Consider the following 20,483-nt stretch of genomic DNA (forward strand, 5'->3'; position numbering starts at 1 on the left):
ACATACCAGCTCCTGGTAGAAGTGGAAACTCAAATTATGCTTGCAGACTATTTAGTCTCTGAACTCCGCGAAGTTTGTATTAAGCAGAGTTTCGATCACGTTTCACAACTACCTTTTAATATAAGTGCAACACATCTGAATAGGTTTCTATTTTAGTATCGTTCAACGTGCACCACAAGCGGAACACATGGCAACGCCTTTACGTTGTAGCTTAGGTAGTGACTAGTGAAAAATCTTACCCCATTTGCTCACGGTGTGGCTGTGGCAAGCGATTGCATATTCTGGCTCTGCATTGACGGCGGGTGTATTCTTTTGTAAACGCAGTAAATATGTTCTAACATCCATTTTAAGTTATAAGCTGTTTGCCGGCGTAAATACATTATGGTTGTATTTTAGAGGTATAAGAAGGCACAAATATCTTACAGTTTTGACTAAAAGCTACGGATCTGTTTGAACATAAAGATTATTACGCGACATGAGCAATACTTCATCGTATTTAACTTTTGAAGCATTCTACACATGTTGAATCGCTGGCATTTCGTTGTCAGCGAGACCCGTTTGCCAATAATTCCTACTGTGCACTTGCTAAATGGGAACAGGACCCTCTCAAGTTTTTTTTTATAAGTTTATTTTGGCTTGTTTGGTACATTTGTAAAATTCCTGAGGAGCCTGGGATTTAAGACAGAGCATGTAAAACCGACGCAAAAAAAAAAATCCTTTACCGCCTTGGCCGGGAATTGCTGTTAAAGTGAGCCTTGCGCCTCTGAATTCCTCAAAGACGGCGGATACAGGGAGGGGAAATAACGTTAGCGTTCGCGCATCGCTCTTATAAAAATGAGTTGGCCAGGCCAGATAGGTAGCTCGCTTGGCTCTGTCAGTCATCCTTTGAGGCTCTTCCGTCTTCTCAGCAGAGCGGGCAAGCAGTTGAATAGCTCGTAAAAACACATCTGAAACAAATTAGGTTTCCATTATATTCACCAAAAACAGGCTGATAAATAGGCGTCTGTATTTACAGCAAAACTAATTGCCTGCATACACAGACGTATCTATTCCACACAACCTGATATCAACAGCATTTCTGACTTCCACATAAAAGACGCAGGATCTTCTGTTTTGACAGCGCTTTCACAAATAGACGTCTCTTCAGCTGGATTTCAGCAGAGCTATGAGCAACACGGGGGAGCCCTGTGGACATTAATTTAACTCAATATCCACGTTCGCCCTATGGGGAAACAGCAGGCACTTCACTAAAGAGGCAAGCATCACACATATCTTCTTCACCTGTTTCCTGTTACTTCCGGCCGAGTATCTCCATTCTTTCTAAGATCATTGACATTTCTCTGGTACTTTGACCAAGTATCTCCTCTTCACAGGTAAGTTTTTAAAGTTTGAATAAACATTACAAGTCAACCTCAATGCAAAATGATCATGCTGACATTACGCTCCCAGAGTATATCCAACGTCAGGCGCAATGAACTGAAGTGTGGAATGTGATTCCGTGGAGACTGGAGTTGGCTGTCAGTATGTGTTGTGGTTTTCTTGAAAAAAAAAACAGGGATTATTATTGATACGAAATTAAAAGATTCATGCTTAATGTTTGGATGACCCTCATTTGAGGATAGACCGGGGTAAGACATAGGTTAAGAAATCCGTAGATGTTTCATCCCACAGTAACCTTGGGAATCAGACCAGCAGCTAGCTCAACTAAAATTTCTGGGCCTGGGAAGGTATTCTTATTTAAATAACTCTGCGCTGTAACGGGGCCTCCAGGACACTATTCAGTTTCAAAATCTGCAGGCTTTCCAAGCCAAATCCAGAGCCTAGAGGTCCGCAATCATGCAGTGGACATATATGCCTCCTTTCTCAAAGACTACCACTTCTGTAGCACTTTTCAACTTCATTTTGTCTGCTATTGAAACACGTGCCTATGTTTTTGTCACCTCCAGACTATACTATTCCACTGGTGCCTTTCATCTTCAATAAACTTTCAGTCTATCCAAAATTCTGTTACCCATATCCTAGTCCAACAAAATCCTAATCATTCCACATCCCTGATGTGCTAGCTAACCTGTATTAACACCTAGTCACTTAATGCCACCAATTTAAAAGCAGTACCTTTGAATTTCAAGTCCTTCAAACTATCTCTTCAAGCCACTCGCTATCTCTCTATCATTCTCTAACTCTACTATATATTTTTTGAGAACTGCTTGCCTCTGACATTAAACTCTTATGTATCCTCCTTTCTTTATCCCTTTTATTGACAGATGTACCTTCAGCTGTCTAGACCTTATATAACATAAACCTAACCATAAATCCTCCTGCTTCATCACTTCCATCTTGTTAAGATACTCCCTTAAATCTATTTCTTTCATAAGACTTCTGGTCAAACCTCCTCATGTATACTTATTAAATTCAGTGTTCATTTCTATCTGATAGTGTTTCTGCCATGTATATAGTGATAATGTTCTACATTAAAGGAGCTATGTAAATGTTCAATGTTGGTTGTGATGCACTAGGCAGACCAACAGCTACTACCTAACCAGACCTGGGAAATGTAAACTCCTGGTTTAACAGTCCCCTCTGTATTGCCATATTCTCTCTAAATTGGATGACATTGTTTGGTGTGGAAAACAAAATTAGTTGAAAATGTTTTCAGGTACACAAGTCTGGGTCTGATTCTTAGACACATCGTAGAAATGCACTGGAAAGACTACAAATGTTTCATATATATTATGTGTTGCAAAGCATCTGTTTTAGCCCATAAAACGTGTAAGCAACCAACTCCTTCAGTTATAACGAAAAGATTAGGTGTGGATAGTACTTGGGTTTTCCATATAATTGTCTTGATTGTACAATTTTGAATGTAAAAAATAATTTGTTCACCTGCATTTTCTGAAAAAAATCAATTGCAGCATTATTTGGGAAAACATGTTGTGGCATGTGGTAAGGCAATAATAATTGGTCTTGTTGCAATAAAACAGCTTTTAACACAAGGATGATCATGGTCAATCAGGCTGATATTACTCTTAATCGCTAGTTGTCTATTGTTATCAAAATAAGAAATTTATGAACCAATTGTTTGTTCTGAAGTAGACTGTGATCATGCATTTCACCTCATTACAAGTTGGTTTGTTTAATAACCAGCTCTGGCAATACTTCCTGTAATTATAGTGTAGGAAAAGTAGGAATAAAACTCAACCAGTAAATAACCACTTTTAAAAGCCTGTGAACTTTACATCTTTTAAATGTTGAGGTTGACAATCAACCTTAACGCATGGAGTGGCAAAGCAGGCTTGAGGGTTCAGATCATCTATAACTGCTCCTATTTTGTATGTCCTTATTTGGTTTTGCACTTCATGTTAGTGATTTTAAGGTATTTGTTCGTTTTTTTAATGTGATACATTGTATTGTTCTAGCTACTGAAGTTATAACGAAAACGAGAGAAAAGACACAATCCATTTACCTCAACGATAATCTCATTCAAGAGTGAAGTATCATATTATTCATACTTAATTATTTGGTTTACCACTTGCATATTTACAAAAATACATTTATGATTGGTACTAATGACCTTAGTGATGATTAATATAGGAAACTATTTAAACTGCATGTAAGATAAATACAGCAATGAGACTTTGAATCCATGACAGATACATAATTGAGATTGCTTGTCAGATTTAACGTGAGCATAAAAATAAACAGGCACTGCAAAAGGTGTCTTCATGCCAAATGGAAATAACTGAATTTGTATGTGACAAAACTCCACTTGAGGTTCAGAACCAGCAACAATGGATTGGTAATTAGATTCATTGATAGTATTACATGGGAACTCACCATCAACATTGATTTGAACAGTTGTACTTCAAAATCTATTGTTATTGTCTGTGCATTGCTGATTGCCAAATTGATGATGTACTTCTGATAATGTCAATAAGTACAGTATATGTTACTTTCAGAGCTAGATATAGAGGTGCTGCTTTAGTAACTTGCTACACATTGTGGCATGGCAGACAGTAATATTTGTACAAAAACAAAATTGCTGGAAAAGCCCAGCAGATCTGGCAGCATCTGTGAAGGAAAAAAACGGACTTAATGTTTCGGGTCTGGTGACCTTTCCTGGTGAACAGTAATATCTGGCTCACTGTGTTTCATTGATGATTCCTTTGATGGTAGGGAGCACCACAGTAAAGTTTCTGACATATAAGTAAAGACTTTACCAAATATTAACTTCAGGGACATCAAGATAATCGTGAATTAGATTGACAGATGTCCAGTGAAGTAGCACATGGCTAAAATCAGGCAGTGGCACTATAAACTCACTGCTGAAATTTCCGGATAACAGAAGATTAAAAGGCAAAACAATTAACTAAATGCATTTTGTATTTTGTTTTCAAATCATTGAGCAAAAGAACAAAGAATGTGGTGATACATTTATACAAAAATAGGCCACAGGTAGAATGTAATGTCATTATAGGTATCTCATGACAGAAACAAGTATAAAGCCATAAAGAACAGATTGTGAAAGCTTTTGTTCAGTTTTCCTAACATTTCTTCTTTTACTCAAGAACCACTTTCATTCTCTCTTGGTATTTATGAGGCACCTTGCCTACTGTTCTACATTAAAAATATGATATGAATCCAGTGTGGTTGTAATTCACTCAAGATTCTGGGGTTATTTGCACAAAGGCAGAAAAGCTTACGATTTTTAAAATTATGAAGGATCTTTATAGGTTAGAGGTACAAATTGTTAGAAATTCGGAATTCAGTGACCAGTGTCATCAATTTAAAATTGTTACTGAATGTGTGTAATAGACAAGAGGAAAATTTTGTTTTACAGAGAGACTTGTTAGAACATACCATATCTCTGTTACATTTCAGAATACATTCACAGAGATAGAGAATTTTATTCAAAACAAAGTTCAAGTGACAATGCACTCAACCTGAAAAAGGAGTGATTGCATTTTAAGAGATTGCCACCAGAAGAATAATCAGCTTGCATTGACTGCGACATACCCGGAATGTCAAGACCACCAATGGTTCATCAAAATGTGTAGTTTTTTTTTAAATTTTATTTCCAAAAATAAAATTGATACTTGACGGGGTTTATAACAATACTACCGCCTTAGTTTTGATAATTCAAGAGATACTTCTAGCTTATTTCTTAATACAGCTTTGCACACAGTAAAGGACATACTGAATCAGAAAATAACCACATCTTTTTAAAAATACAAACTCTGTTATAACCAACATCAGAAGTGAAAAGAAAGGAATTTCTTAATCTCCAAACAGAACATGATGTTACAATGAATGGGCTGCTCTCAAAATTCAACTCAATTGCTGTTTTTGGGAGGTTGACTGTCACAGTTCCTATGTTATAATGACTAAACTTGAAAAATCATTCAAGTATTGTCTTTGCCTGTGCTCTCACTTTATTTGACTTCCTGTCTGCATCTTTTCCAATGTGAATTCTTAATTATTGGATTTTTATGTCTTCTATAAATGAAATGGAAAATAAATAACTCAAGTAAGCAATAACTCAAGAGAATGGGTAATTTCATCTGTCAACAACCATTTCTAGCCTCAGAAACACGTTAAGGAAAATCTGTTGGGGCCCTTGGATGACATTTGCTTGGTGATTCAATGTTTAAACAGGCCTTCAAATGAATATATTACATTTCTTGTTCAGGTATTCAAATCTGGCTTCTACATATTTTCTAATCAACCTATTCAGGGTTGGTATTACTCAACTTGGGAGTAGGTGGGACTTGAAATCAGGCTTCTACACTGGTGTCAGCCTTAGCCCAATCATAGCATTCCGACATTGAACTTACAGAGTCATTGGTTCAAGGCCTACATCAGAGACTTGAGCAAACAATCTAGGCTGAAACTTCTATGAAGTACGAAGGCAGTGCTCGACTGTCAGAGACACAATCTTGTGACTGAAACATTAAATTGAGACAGCATCTGCAACCTTGGGTAAAAAGAACAGATTCTATTGCCATGATTAAAAAATAATAGTAGAACTCTTCTGATGGGGTGGACGACATTTATTCCTTGAATAACATTTTCAACAAACTGACCTAGTCATTTGAAAATAACAAGAGCTGCAGATGCTGGAGTCAGAGTTACAGTGTGGGCTTGGAGGAACACAGCAGGTCTTGTTTGTCAGAGTTTGGTGTGCACAAATCGGCCACTGCTTTTCCTTTGTTACAACAGGGACCTCACTTTAAAAGTAGCTTCTCATTGCAAAACCCTTTACAATGTCCTGAGGTTGTAATAATCTCAATGTAAATTCAAGTATTTCATCTTACTATTTTGCCTGTAGACCCCAATTGCAAATTCTATAGTGAAATTAGTTTGTCATGTGAAGTTTGTCCTAGTCCTATCTTGTCTGGCTGCTGCCCACTATAAGCAGTGGTACTTAAAGGAACTGCTCAAGGCCAGTGGGAAGATGTATGTTTTTTCTTTTTTAAGAAAAAATGTGAAGAAAGGAAGAATATTTCTACTCTTCCTGATCTGTCAGAATTCTATTCTTTTCCCCAACCCAATCTGTCCCCCCATCCCCATTTCCTCTCACCTCCAAGCAGGCCCTATCTCTATGCAGAACCCAACTGCCTTGCTTCCACACTGAACCAGTAAACTGTAGTGGAAATCCACTTGGTACCTACAGCTTATTGCTAATCTGTTTGAAAGGCCAGGCCAAACCTGATAATAGATTTGTCCTTCAAACTGTGATCATGAATGGATAATGTGGGCATATTTTTGATATTATTTCCCTTTTGTGCAGGACTGGAAAACCTTTTCATAATGTTTCTCAGTTCAACTCCTGAAGATTTTAGAACTCAAAAACCCTATGAGATGTATCTAATGACTACAGTCTGTCTTTTATATCTGCTGGGCACATGCACACACAATCTCACTGCTTATTGAAAGTCTGCTAAATATAAGCAATACCCGAACAAAGTTTTTTTGTAATCTGTCCCTTCATTTTGTTCATTTATTTGTTAAGATTAAGCAAAAGAAACAGAAAACAACAGTTTATTTCCCTAAATTATGCTAATGAACAATGCAGACTTATACTGCTCAATCGATCAAAGAAAACAATCACATCTCTCGTCAAAAATATCAAATTGATCTCCAATCATGGGACGAAATTAAGCCTTTAAGCTAAATATTTAGATTGAATTAAGAAAGCAAAAAGAATTAAGATAGAAAGACAATTAAATCAATGCACTTATCATGTTACTGTGAGGTATGTAGTCATTAATGTTTTGTTTCATATAAAGCCATATTTTGGACCTTGAATTTATCTGTTACGTGGAGAAAATAACATGATTTCAAATAATTTGTGTGAAGACACCATCTGCTCATTTTATAAATTAGTGTTCTTATTTAAATTGCGAATTCAGAGTAAAATATTCCAAATCATGACACAGAGAGCAGATGGTGTATATCAAATTTTATGTTACATCTGTAGATTTAATTAATTACTAAGCTTTGTACTTTTGATATTCTCCATTACAATTAATGTTCTTCTCTTGCCTCTTTATAAACACAACAAAACCTATCTCTTTGGTGAAGCTTTTCCTCATTTGTGCCAGTATCTCCTTATGTCATTACCTGCCAAATGTTACTGATAACTACCCCTGCAAAATGCTTTGATACATGTACTCACATGAAGACATTATATAAATGCAAGTTGTTGTTCTATGATGTCACCTTCTTTTTGCACCAAGATCTGTTATGCTGTATTTGACTTTTACATTCTATCACTGTATTTGTGTGTATGTGAAGTTGTTCACTTTGGTGGGACTTTATTTAAAGTGTATTACATAAATAGAGAATGACTGCAAAACAGTGAGATGCAGGGGGATCTGGTTGTTCGAGTGCATAAGTCATAGTATGTTACTGGGCAGGTCTAGAACATAATCAAAAAGGTTAATGAGATACTATCCTCTATTATGAAAGGAATTGAACATAAGATGAAGGACGTTAAGCTTTTGTTATACAGGACATTAGTGATACCACATCTTGAATACTGTGAATAGTATTTAAGGAAGGGTGAAATGTACTGGAGGTAATTAAGAGGAATATTATTAAAATAGAAATCTGTAATGAGTGGGTTGTCTTATGAGGATAGGTTGAACAGAGCTGGACCAGTTTTCACTGCAGTTTAGGACTGCCAGCAGTCTTTGAAGTGTATAAGATCCAGAAAGTCTTGACAAGATGGATAGACCCTCTAGGGTGAGTCCAGAACTAGGGAACACTGCTTTGAAGTTAAGGATCATCCTGTTAGGACAGAGATGAGGAAAATGTCTTCTCTCTGAGTGTCATGTGACATTGGAACTCTACTTCAGAAGGCAGGCTGTTGAATATTTTTAAGGCAGTAGTAGATAGATTCTTATTAGGCAAAGGAATCAAAAATTACCATGAGCAGTTAGAATTCAAAAGACAGTTCATCCATGGTCTTATTAAATAGTGGAGCAGGTTCAAGGGGCTGAATGGCCTATCCCTCCACCTGTTTTGTTTGTTCATTTCATTGAAGGCCATCATCAGGACCTTGGCAGCAAACATGCCACATGTGACCTGCTGGATGTAAGTTTGCCTATATGTACTTCATTTAACCATAATGGTTTGTACTTTATTGAGATACTTCCTGCATTCAGGTTGCTACAATTCTATGTTTTAGACATTGGATAGCTTATTGCTTGTATATTGGTTATTTTCAATGTCTAAAAGTAGTGTCATGCTGAAGATCAATGTGTATTGTCAATGCTATCCACCATCTGCAAAATGGTTGGAGTTCTGCTGCAAGCTGATGATATGGAATAGTTCTGGTGGGAGTTAAAATTGTCATGGTTCAGGACTCTGGGCCTGTACTAGATGGAATTTAGAAGGATGAGAGAGGATCTGATTGAAATTTACAGAATACTGAGAACCCTGATTAGAGTGGAAGTTTCCACTAGTAGGAGAGACTAGGACCTGAGAGCAGAGCCTCAAGGTGAAGGGACAACCCTTTCCAATTGAAATGAGGTGGAATTTCTTCAGCCAGAAGGTGGTTGATCTGTGGAAGTAATTGCCACAGAGGGCTGTGGATGCCAAGTCATTGAGTATTTAAGACAGAAAGGCTCTTGACTGTAAGGGGAGAAGGCAGAAGGATGATGGGGTTGAGAAACATATCGGCCATGATCGGATGATGGAGCAGATGTGATGCGCCGAATGCCTAATTCTGTTCCTATATCTTATGGTCTTTTGGCTTGAGATAGAATAAGGTGGAGTTAATGATGGAATAAAGTTCATGGAAACGGGTGCTATTATTTGGATAATAGGGCCACAAAGTGGATGAGCTGACAATCCCCCACTCGTTGCTAACAGCCACGTAGAGCACATTTGGAATTATTGGAGAAAAACACCTGAAACACATTAAATGTTATGTGGTCTGTTGATAAACACCCGCCAGAATCTAAGCAAACAACTCCCACAGACAGATGTATTGTAAACCAGGCCGTTAAACTATCAATACCTTCCATTTAATAAAGTACATTTATTACAGGGACGTAACCACCTAATAATCTTGCGAATAACAAGTGCAGGCAAGGAACTGTTTCCCTATTTTCTAAATTTAATTTTACTCTATTGTATCCTTGTTTTTACAGCAGGGAGCAAGCACGTAATATTCTTCCAAGCCGAAGTAATATCTAAAGCTGTTCCGAACAGATGGGAGTCTTTGCGTGTGGGCTTAGCTATGTGGGCTAAATGAAAATTGATATATTTTTAAACACGTGCTAAATATTACCATATTTACATCTTTCCTGTTTTCAGTTTGAGCTCCAAAGGTCACAGGCTAAGTTAGACACCATTTGAAACCCAAAACCGTTTCATGCTTATTTATTTTATTATACTGTTGGACTAAATGTTTACACTGAAAGTGGCACATCTGGATTAGATAATTTGTTGTGAATTAAGAAGGGTTCGATGGTTATCATATTTTGCGTGATTAAATCAGTTAAAATTTATGATTTTCTTAGGGAAAATAGCAGCCCGTGAGAATAAAGAGAACGCCGCGAATAATACTTTGAAGTTTGGATTATTATGGGGGCGTTTGTAAATGGCCAGCGTGTATTGTGTACATCAGAATCCTTTCTTTAAGAAATGTAATACAAATGTAATAGTTGTGGGGCCAGCTATGTATAGTTTGTACATAGTATAACTATATATAGTTAGAACTCACTCTTTCTATTTTAAGTAGCACCCACTTGACTCCGATGTTTATCATCACTTAACGATAATATTTCTCAAAGCGCATGTGCAATTAGAGAAAACGATCTGGCAACATTAATACAATACACATCAGGTATCATCAATACACATCAGGTATCAGTGAAACGGCCTTACTCTTTCCAAAAGCCCAGCTCTTCCACGTACATTTCAGAAATTCAAGCTCATTGAACTGGAGGTTAAGAATTTTACATCTGAGATGGATAGGTTTTTGTTTAACATTGAAATTCTTATGTTTTTTTTCAGATTCGTGAAGATAACTAATTTAATTTCAATATCAACTTTATTGTGTGCAATTATTAGAACGTAGCAACATGAGCTGGCCATTCAGTCCCTCTAGCCTCCTCTACCCAATGAGATCAGAACAATCTGCATCCAAACTCCATCCAATTGCTAATTGCTTTGGCTCCACAGTCCTAAATATTCCTGACTAACAAAAATCTATCCATCTCAAATGTAAAATTCTAAATTGACTTAGCAGCTCCTGCTTTTTGCAGCCATAAGTTATGCACTTCTCTCATCCCTTTGGTGAAGAATTATCTCCTTACTTCTGTCCTGAATTGAAGAGATAAGAGTCTTGGATATTTTTAAATTTAAATATGTGCATGCCTACTTGCTTCCAAACTAGCCAACAGATGAATCAGAAGCTTTGTATTATTTTCAAACTACTGTGATATTCTTTGAATCGGGAGTATTATTCTTCCTTTGATTTTATTAGACATATTGTCCGATTTATAAGACTGGATCATGTCAAGTTGGTTAATAACTTGATCTTACGGAGAAAATCAATGAAAGAGGTCTGTTTAACTTTGTAGATCTCAAAGTTGCAGAAAAATAACGCATGATCCAAAAATGACCAAAATGCATTGACGTGAGAGCCAGTCTTATGTCCGATCTTTCTCTTTAACTAATTTCAATTATTTAGTACCTGATAAAAGTAATAGCTGCCTGATACTTTCTTTCATCGTGTTTTCTTTTAAGCTCAGTGCTTTCAAATGTGTACATGGTAATAGAAATTTTGAGAATACTGTGTTTAATTTTGGTTTCTTCAAAAAGCAAGTAATGCAAAGGCTAAGGAGAAGATTCAGAGTAGACTTGCAAGATTAAATCCCTTTTTTTAAAACGTTACTGGTCAACAAATTGGGAATCTGTGTTTAGTCATTTTCAGGATATATTGATTTCTGGGAGATTTGGCAAGGCTAAATAAAATGCTTGTACTGAAAGATTGGTGGTAGATTGAGGAAAACCAAGAGTCATGCATTTAAATTTTGCAAGCCTATGACACGTTGGGCAATTCTTCCTTTCACAGGGTATGCTAGATATTTAGATCAAAATTGGAATTCTACTGCAACATTAGTTGCCATGCTATAAACTTTAATGAAAATAAAATAAAAGACTTGGATTTATATCGTGCTGTACACAAGAACCGCACTTCACAACCCACTCTGCAGCTAATGAAGTTCTGTCAATGACCTCACTGTATAATATAGAAAATGCACCAGCAGTTTGCTCACAGAAAGTTCCCATGAATGAATGTGACAATAAGCACATGATCTCTACTTATGTAATATTTATTGAGAGATAATTATTGGCTAGGACACTAGCTGGAACACTTCTTCTTCAAGACATGCCTTGAGATCTTTTGCATTCACCCAATTTTTCAGACATGGCCTCGGTTTACTGTATTATCCAAACAACCACCTGTCTGACAGTGCAGCACTCCCTCAGTACTATAATGGAGTATGAGTCTTGATTTTCATGCTCAAGTATGGTATGAACCATACGATTGGGAGGCAACCACTCTACCAATTGAGACACAGCAGCTCATTCAATTTGATACGTGAAAAACTTTTTTTTTAAAAAATTGACCATTTTCTGATTGGTGTGAAGTTCATACCTTGAAGATGATGCTGGAATACTAGATAATATAATTGTGTGATATCTTGGACTGGATTTCTACCCTGAAAACTAGGTGGAGAAGGGAATTTTCTAGATTTTCTTCTTGATTTAATTTTGGTTTTTATTGCCTGTTTTCTTACCTCTCATAAGAGGTACGTGACTGCTGGTGCATAGAGGTATCTAATTGCTTCTGGCATCACCAATATGTTGGGCAGACTTGATGAATCAGATCAGCTTATCCTGCCAGCCATACATTATACTAAAATACCACCCATTACTCTTAATGAGGTACACATAGTAATGGATGTATCATATGATATGACCAGTTGTATTTCGACATGGTTATGATTTAGAAACCAAAAGAAGAGAGATAGCATATTTCAAAGCACACAGCTGCATCGACCAGTGCCAATGAGTATTGGGATTTATGTACACTGTTGATGAAGATGCAAAACTGGAAAGGCATGAATATCAGCTGGAACAGTGAAGTTTGAAATGTAACAAAAATTGATGTTTACATACTTATGCCTACTTATATTTGGGTGAGATTATGATACTTTTCTTGATATCAGTATGAATTAATTTAATGAGCAATGCAGAAAACATGCCAAACTCAGGCACCCCAGTAATGAGGTGTCAACCTGGGAATTTAACTGAACTGGACCAATTTAATTAATAAAAACCAAAAAAGCTGTGGATTCTGTAAATCAGAAGCAAAAATAGAGATTGCTGGGAAAGCTCAGCAGGTCTGACAACATCTGTAGAGAGAAATTAGAGTGAATGTTCCAGATGGAGTGTCCCAAACATATTAATACTGTAACTAGAGGAGGAGGTCAGAGGCTGGGTATTCTGCATTGGGTAACTCAGTCCTGATTCTCCATGCTTGTCCACAAAGCATAAGCTAGGAACAAGATATTCTCCACTTGTCTGGATGAGAGCAGATCCAATAATACTCAAGAAAATCAGCACTGTCCAGGAGAAAGCAGCTCACATGCCTGGCCCTACACCCCTAGCCCCCTCCCCCGCCATTCACCAGCAACAAAATTCAGTCCTTCCATTAGCAGACAGTGGCACCAGTGTGTATCATCTAAAAGATTCACTGCAGCAGTCTCAATCGATTAGCACCTTCCAGACCCATAACCTCAATCACCTAAAAGATCAGGGCAGCAAACATATGGTAATGTAACCATCTAGAATTTCCTCTCCAACCCAAACACCATCCTGAATTGAAAACATGTTGTTGGGGCAAAAACCTAACCTCACTTCTTAACACTGTGTGTACATTTACACATCATGGACTGCAACAGTTCAAGAAGGCAATTTGTGATGGGCAATAAATGCTGGCCTAGCTAGCAATGCCAAGAACCTATGACTGAATTTAAAAATAAAAAGCTTTATCACAGCACCGAAATGTTGATTGTGTGCAGTTTTACTCCTGTTCTCTCAGTACAATTTACTAATATAATTTGTTTTCATGCTAAGTTAGTAATTAATTGTCAATGAATTCTACTTTTCAGTCAATTGCTATTCTCATGGGCACCAGCCAAGACCTTTGAAACCTTACATATCCACAAGAGCTGAGGGTGAAAAATACCTTCATCAATAACAATAAACACCCTTTTCAAATGAGACAAAGGTAACTTTTTAAGATGTCAATATTGATTATATGAAGTAAAACTAGCTTATTGTGGTTCTCTATCCTTTAAAATCTTGCATAAACTTTAAACTATTCGGATAACTACGTAGCGTAAGGTCAAATTAGACTCCGTTCACGTTTATTTAAATAGGGACAGACTTTAACAGTTTGATTGAACATTTTGAACAGTTTTTTTTCTGCAGGCAACATGGTCTAATTAATCCTTTTAAATAGGCTTGGTTGTCCTTTCCCCCTCCCTGCGCACATTTTTTTTTAAAAACTACCCCTGTGGGTGTATATGTGTGTGGTCTTAAGGACTACATCAGAAACCGCATTTTGTATAGGAGGAGTTGATTTTTGGCTACCCTCTGTAGTGTGTAATTGTGTACCAGTTCAATTAGAACTTCAGGCTTGGGACCGCACACATTTCAACTCAAGCTGCCATTGTTAGTTGGCAATTGTGCGCTTCCCTCTAGAAAGAGTGCACCGACCCCGTGGCAAAGAGGTCATGCCACACTGCAGACGCAGACCGTTCCAGCAAACACCAGAACACGAGTCCGCAACTAAAACCTGCAAATCGATTCTCCTTGCAACCAGAAAGATGTCCCCAGCTAGCATATGCCTCAGTGAATAATGGTACAATAAATCAATTAAAAGCACACCTAAGGTCACTGAAAACTACATTTTACGCCCATTTTATTGATACTGAGCATACGTTCAGTTAGACCTTCGATGTAATTTCTATTGGAATATATTTCGCACGTATGAATCGTGAAATGACTAAATTAATGTACACCGAAGTCGAGGCTACAATGGTTTGCAATTTGGTCATTATGTTGTGCATCTTTACATTGAGCAAATTTTACTCAAGACACCTTGAGGTACCCTAACGTATCTTGTGCTATGAATGCTTTGAGAAAAACCCGAACAAAAACACTGTGTTTGAGTGAAAGTCGGATCAATTGTTCAACAATGCGGGTAAAAGTATTCATGTTCTGTGGAACTGTGGAATTGTTTGAAGAATGTCTTCTAGGTTTGTGTCTGTCGTTTTCTATAATATTTCAGGCATGTCCTATGTAGCATGGTATTGCATCACTTTTTCCTATAATCGATGCACAAGCCATTAATCCTAATTCCAATGTTTTTTTTAAGGCCGAGTGTGGTGCGACTCTCTTCCCACACACACTTGAAATCAGGACAACTGTGGCTCTTTACATCTGAAAATAATTTTACGCCCCTTAGACCTCCCGCCCGCCAGTAAGTATTCGGTCTCAATGGCGTTCCCTCCATCTGCACTTTGTCTGTATACATGTCTTTGGCTCTCTTTTTAAAATACAACTGTCTAGAAAGCGCCACAAGCACTAAGGACCATATTGTGCATTAACATTTCTTAAGAATTTTGTTTGTGGAACAAAAACTAAAACGACACAGGGACGCTTTAATGCCACAAGAAGCGTGTTCACCCCACTGCGTTTCAGTACCCCTCGTTCAGCTTTTCACAAAACTCTCCAAGTTGGGCAAACTGAAAAGAAAAACAATAATTAGAGATAATTGCTTGTGTCCAAACATAAGCATCAAAGCATTTTGGATTCATTTGTAATGTGCTATGGTGTGTAGTCCAAAAGGATGACCCCTATTTTGCTGACTGAGTGGGAGCACATACTGAGTGACAGATGGAGTGGACCCAATGCACTCGTCATAGGCCCAGCCGGGGCACCGATTGTGTAGGAGACAGTCGGAGAATAAAGAGATGGAGAAGCTACAAAACGAGGGTCAAAAGAGGGTACATAATTATCAGGGGTGGCTGAAGGTAGAAAAACAAAGAACACCACAGTCGATTTTAACAAAGCGTGCATGCACAAGATTTATTCCCCCACCCGCTGCACTGTATACGTACAGCGTTCTGGTAATAGACACAGTCATGTATAGTGTAGCTGGATATTTATTGTAGGGCGGGAGTCGTTAGTATCTGTGTTCTGTCATCAGCGAGAAAAAAATATCGGTGTTTTTACTTAATTTTAAAATTATTTCACTTTACCGATTAAATTCAATTCTCACTGCATTTTGCATATATGCTTCTACATTTGAGATTTGAATTTGCCATGTTTCGATCCAGAAGACTGTCGGTGTAACACGTGCCAGCTCCCAGTCTTATTAAAAAAAATACAACGGAACTTTAAGCTCAATCTCACTAATAGCACAGCATCAAATTATGATCCGGGGAGATAAGGCCTACCAAGAATTCTCCTACAGATGATGAAGTTAGTTAGGGATGTAATTCCCATTGAATAGCCGAAAGCTCAATGAATGCAAGTGGGGAAGAGAACAGCAGACTCGGACATACCACCCAGTATCTTCATCAGAAGGGATATTTGACTAGTTGAAGTGATTTAGCGGTGAATGGACAGACCACGACAAAAGCTCGAACAACAGGGCTTCTCGTTCAAGTATTTGGAAAGCAGTGGTTCGTGTGATAAGATAAAGTGCAGTTTTTTGGACCAACAGTCTATTACTCAGTAATGGGTTTTGAACGACCTAAACGATTTGTTGCCTGGGACAATAAATCTATTGTGCCCAATTGCATTTTAACAGAATTGAATGCAAGCTTTTGCACAAAAGAGCGTATATTCTGACAAAGCTACAAAGATTGTTTTATCATTCTGTTATGTGGAGCAGAACTTTCAAAGGATCATAGAGCCAGGTGAATAAGTTTCAAGATTTCATTGATGTCAAACAGTTGTCATTTCCGAAAAGTTCTACGTTCAGGGGAGGAATAGTTTCAGATTAGTGAAGATATTAAATGCACGAAAATGGTTAATTGTAAGTTTGCTGGCTGTAAACCTGTAATAACATATTTCAATCAAAACATGTTTTTCTACTTTTCCCCTGACCTGAACGGACATTTCTCTCCACCCCTGCACTCCATACAGCCTAGTGATGAGAAAAGAGCCGAGTTCCAGCATTTATACATATATAGTTCAATACCAATGATGGGATGCCTCCGAAATACCTGCCAGGATCTGACGGATTTGCCAGGTGAATGTGTGAACGTGATCTATATAATAACAACTGGATCGTGTATCCCATTGCTTGTCTAATAACCGCCTCCTTCGCTATGCCAGGTCGCATTAATTTTTTCGGATGTTCAACCACTTGAGATCCGATCTCACTGCTCCTCCAACACGCTAAAGACGGCATTGCATGTTAAAATGCACAAAAGACATAAGGAATGTGATTGTGTTTTGCCTCTGAATAATAATTTTACTGTACCAATTTCATTAACACTTTTCACTGTATTTTCCTGGATATATGTGACGACAAATCATTCATCCATTCATTCAATTAATTTGTTATGGATTCTCTGGCTGTCTTTAATATAAAGATAAAGTAAATCGTAATATTTCCGTTATCATCTACGATTATACAATATGTGCATTTGATGAGATGTTGCAACATTACGGTAAAACATCTCCAGATTCGCCGGCATTGTCAAATGGACTTTAGGAATCCTGCATGTGGTGCAATTGTTCCTTTCCATCTTCATGTTTTGAGTCAAAGTCGCATGAAAAAAATTAACTGACGTTTCCAACAATCAACAGCACTTTTACTCATTATATCAAGACGTGCAATCTCTTTTTGAATTTTTGGTGCGAACAATTGCAAATAAATGTTAAAAGTCAAGCTAAAAGCACTGTTAGTATGAAAGTAACTCATTTTCTGTGGTGTCGCTGTGGTGAGTTCCAATCTTTTAAGTAGTTCAAATGTAAGTTTGAAAATAATGACAACGGACAGCATCTCTGCCAAGTTTTTGCTTAAAGGAGTCACTGGAATTCTGACGCTTTCGTATCCTGAGAAATGAAGAGCACACTGCAGCAACAAAATGTTTGTTTACAATTCATACGATTCCGAGAGTGGCTAAAGTTAAAGTACTGGTGGATAGTCAGTCTTGCATTAGGTGCGGAATAAGTCAAAGTCACATTTTAAAAGTGCTCGTTGCTTTCGAAACATGTATCAAAGTTTTCAGTGTGAGCCTTGCATTAAGTTAGCCACCGAACAGGAGAGTTCTGTGGATGCTGGCAGAGGTTCCGCGCACAGTTTCCCTGTCACTGACTTCCGTGCAACCTGCTGTCAAGCAGGGTCCGTCGTGTAACTGTAGTAACCTGCATCACATTCCATCTAAGACCATCAGAGACCTTTCATCGCACATTATTCTAATTTGAATCTTCTTCCCGTCCAAAAATACGCTACATGATATTTGCAACAACAACAAAAAAAAATCCACTAAAAGACTGCTGGAATGTATTTAACACTTTTAAAACATGTCACAAAGAAAATGGTGTCCAGAATGCATCAATTCAACTGTAGTTACACAAAAGAAAGGCAAGATGGCAAAGGTTCGGCGTTGTTTTTAACCTGTTGTTTTTAATCTAATTATTTACATTTAGCACTGACGGACAGGAATATAGCAATACTCGTGATTACTTGGTTACCTCAAAAGTATCGTTAGATACGGAAATAAACTAATAGTAACATGTTTGATTTGGCATATAATGTAGAAATCAAGCGTTTGTGACAATATTAATAGGGAATACAGCCATCATGTTCTTGCACTATGCCACAAATGATAAAATCTACTGAGAGAATTTATCAATGAAATTTATCTATTTGTGGGGAAATTTATAGTATTTCAAAAATGTTATTCTTACACGAAATAAAACAGATATGATTTGCGTCTAATTTTATCCCGAAAGGCGCTATTGATTGCACAGGGTCTTGAAAAAAAATGAAGTAGCTGGTTAATATTTATTTTCGTGACTTGTTGGGAAAATACTAACTTATACAATCAGCATTTTTATGAAACCATGTTACGAATGATGCGTTGTGTAAATCATGTGAAGTTCTAACTGGAATTCCGCGTGTCTTTTTCTTAACTGTTTTGCACCTGACTGACAACAAAGTGAACAACTAAGTGTCAATTATTTTTGTTTATAGAGAATTGTCAAATCTCTTTGACGTATTCCTGGTGATATTCTCACATGGCCTTCCGTTTCCAAGCCTGTCAATCCTTCTCCAACTCTAATACTTATAAAACAAAAATGTTCAAGGAAATTGTAGGAAAAAAGTCCACCTATGATGGTTCTCTTGGGTATCTCTGTGCAGGGGCTCTATCTTTAATTCCAGGAAATTCTGGGGAATACTAAAATATTGGCAGCCCTCGTATTTGCATCTTTATTTGAGACATGTATAAAACCTTATCTCAAGTTGCGTTTTGTGTCAAAATCCTTTGCTGTTTTCAGAGTTAAGATATACTAAATGTTTGTATTCATGTAAACATTGTGCAAAGAATGATGAATACAGATATGAATTCAAAATAAAAAATTGTAATTTCCTTATCACTTAAATTGATACATACATATAAAATATACACAATGAATCCTGATCATTTTGGCTCTGTAATGGCTATCCACTGTGAAAATGAAGCTACCATGGCTGTAACTATGGCAACAGACACTGCTTTTCAGCTCATGTTTGTTTGGCAGGGCAGTTTATGAAGGTTTTCTAATGAATTATTTTGCAGCACGGGATGTGCTAACAAGAAATATTGTACTGTGCCCATACTCTTCCTCTTTCATGATTTATGTACAATATGTACATGCGCCAATCCTAATCCCCACAGCACAGAATTTATGCAAAATAAATGCCACACATTGGAAATTACCATTCTACACAAAAGTGTGCTGTTCAGCATCTGGATTATTTCAACGTAGGGGCTGCGTAGAAATTTATTTGTGTGAGAAATATTGCTTCTGATTTCAAATATACACTGTTACCTATATCTGAAATAGAAATTTCTTCAAGAAATATGAACTTGATGAGCAAGATATGTTAAATTTGGTGAAACCATAGTGCACAAATTACATGTAATCTTTGGGCACTTTTTGTCTGAAATACTTCTAAGACCTTTTTTGCTACATTTATTGTAAAATAATACATCATTACAGATTTGAATTTCCAACCTATCCACCAATTATTGTGTGTAATCAGATAATTATGTTCAGTTTGAATTTTGGTTGTTTGGTTTAAATTGATATTTCCTGTACAAGCAGAGACTAGGCTCTGTAATAAGTTAATTCATATTTAACTTCAATCTGTATATGCAGTCACTACATAGCAACACAAAAATAAAACAAAACAACATGATGGTGGAGATCTGAAAGAAAAACAGAAAGCACTGAAGAAACTCAACAGGTCTGGCAGTATCTGTGGAGAGAGAAATGGAGTTAAAGTTTTGAGCCCAATGACACACTGGGGTAGGTGAGTGAGGTTTTAGAAAATGATGGGTTTTTGCTGTAAACAAAGGGAAAAGGAGGAGCAGCCGGAACAGATGGTGGAGGTGTCAAGAGCAAAACACAAAGGGAGTGTTAATGGAGATAAAGGAGTGATCTTGATGCAAAGTGGGTTTAAATGCTGGGTGCGAATAGCTAAAAATAGGTCAATTCTCTGAGAACGAACCCATGCCATGAAGATGCTGGGGAATTGGGAAGGAGGGCATGGAATCAAAATGGAGGTCACTGTCCATGCTCTGAAGTTGTTGAACTCAACATTCAGCCCTGTAAAGTATCTAGGTGTAAAATGAGGTGCTGGTGAGTTGCTGTGATGGCCTTCAGTG

General features: G+C 37.3%; 1 long non-coding RNA gene across 2 annotated transcripts; it reads left to right on the top strand.

Moving 5' to 3' along the window:
- The first annotated feature begins 1,254 nt into the window (after nucleotides 1-1,254).
- Nucleotides 1,255-19,081, top strand: LOC125484244. Of its 2 annotated transcripts, XR_007263082.1 has the most exons (6): nucleotides 1,255-1,373; nucleotides 3,417-3,486; nucleotides 13,695-13,813; nucleotides 14,966-15,070; nucleotides 16,744-16,849; nucleotides 16,936-19,081. It is a non-coding gene; the product is annotated as an uncharacterized LOC125484244 (long non-coding RNA). The 2 variants fall into 2 exon arrangements; XR_007263081.1 differs by lacking the exon at nucleotides 3,417-3,486 and having other exon boundaries at nucleotides 1,259-1,373.
- Nucleotides 19,082-20,483: the final 1,402 nt, after the last annotated feature.

The sequence above is a fragment of the Rhincodon typus genome, chromosome 10 (assembly GCF_021869965.1).
Source record: "Rhincodon typus isolate 14 chromosome 10, sRhiTyp1.1, whole genome shotgun sequence".
Lineage (NCBI taxonomy): Eukaryota > Metazoa > Chordata > Chondrichthyes > Orectolobiformes > Rhincodontidae > Rhincodon > Rhincodon typus.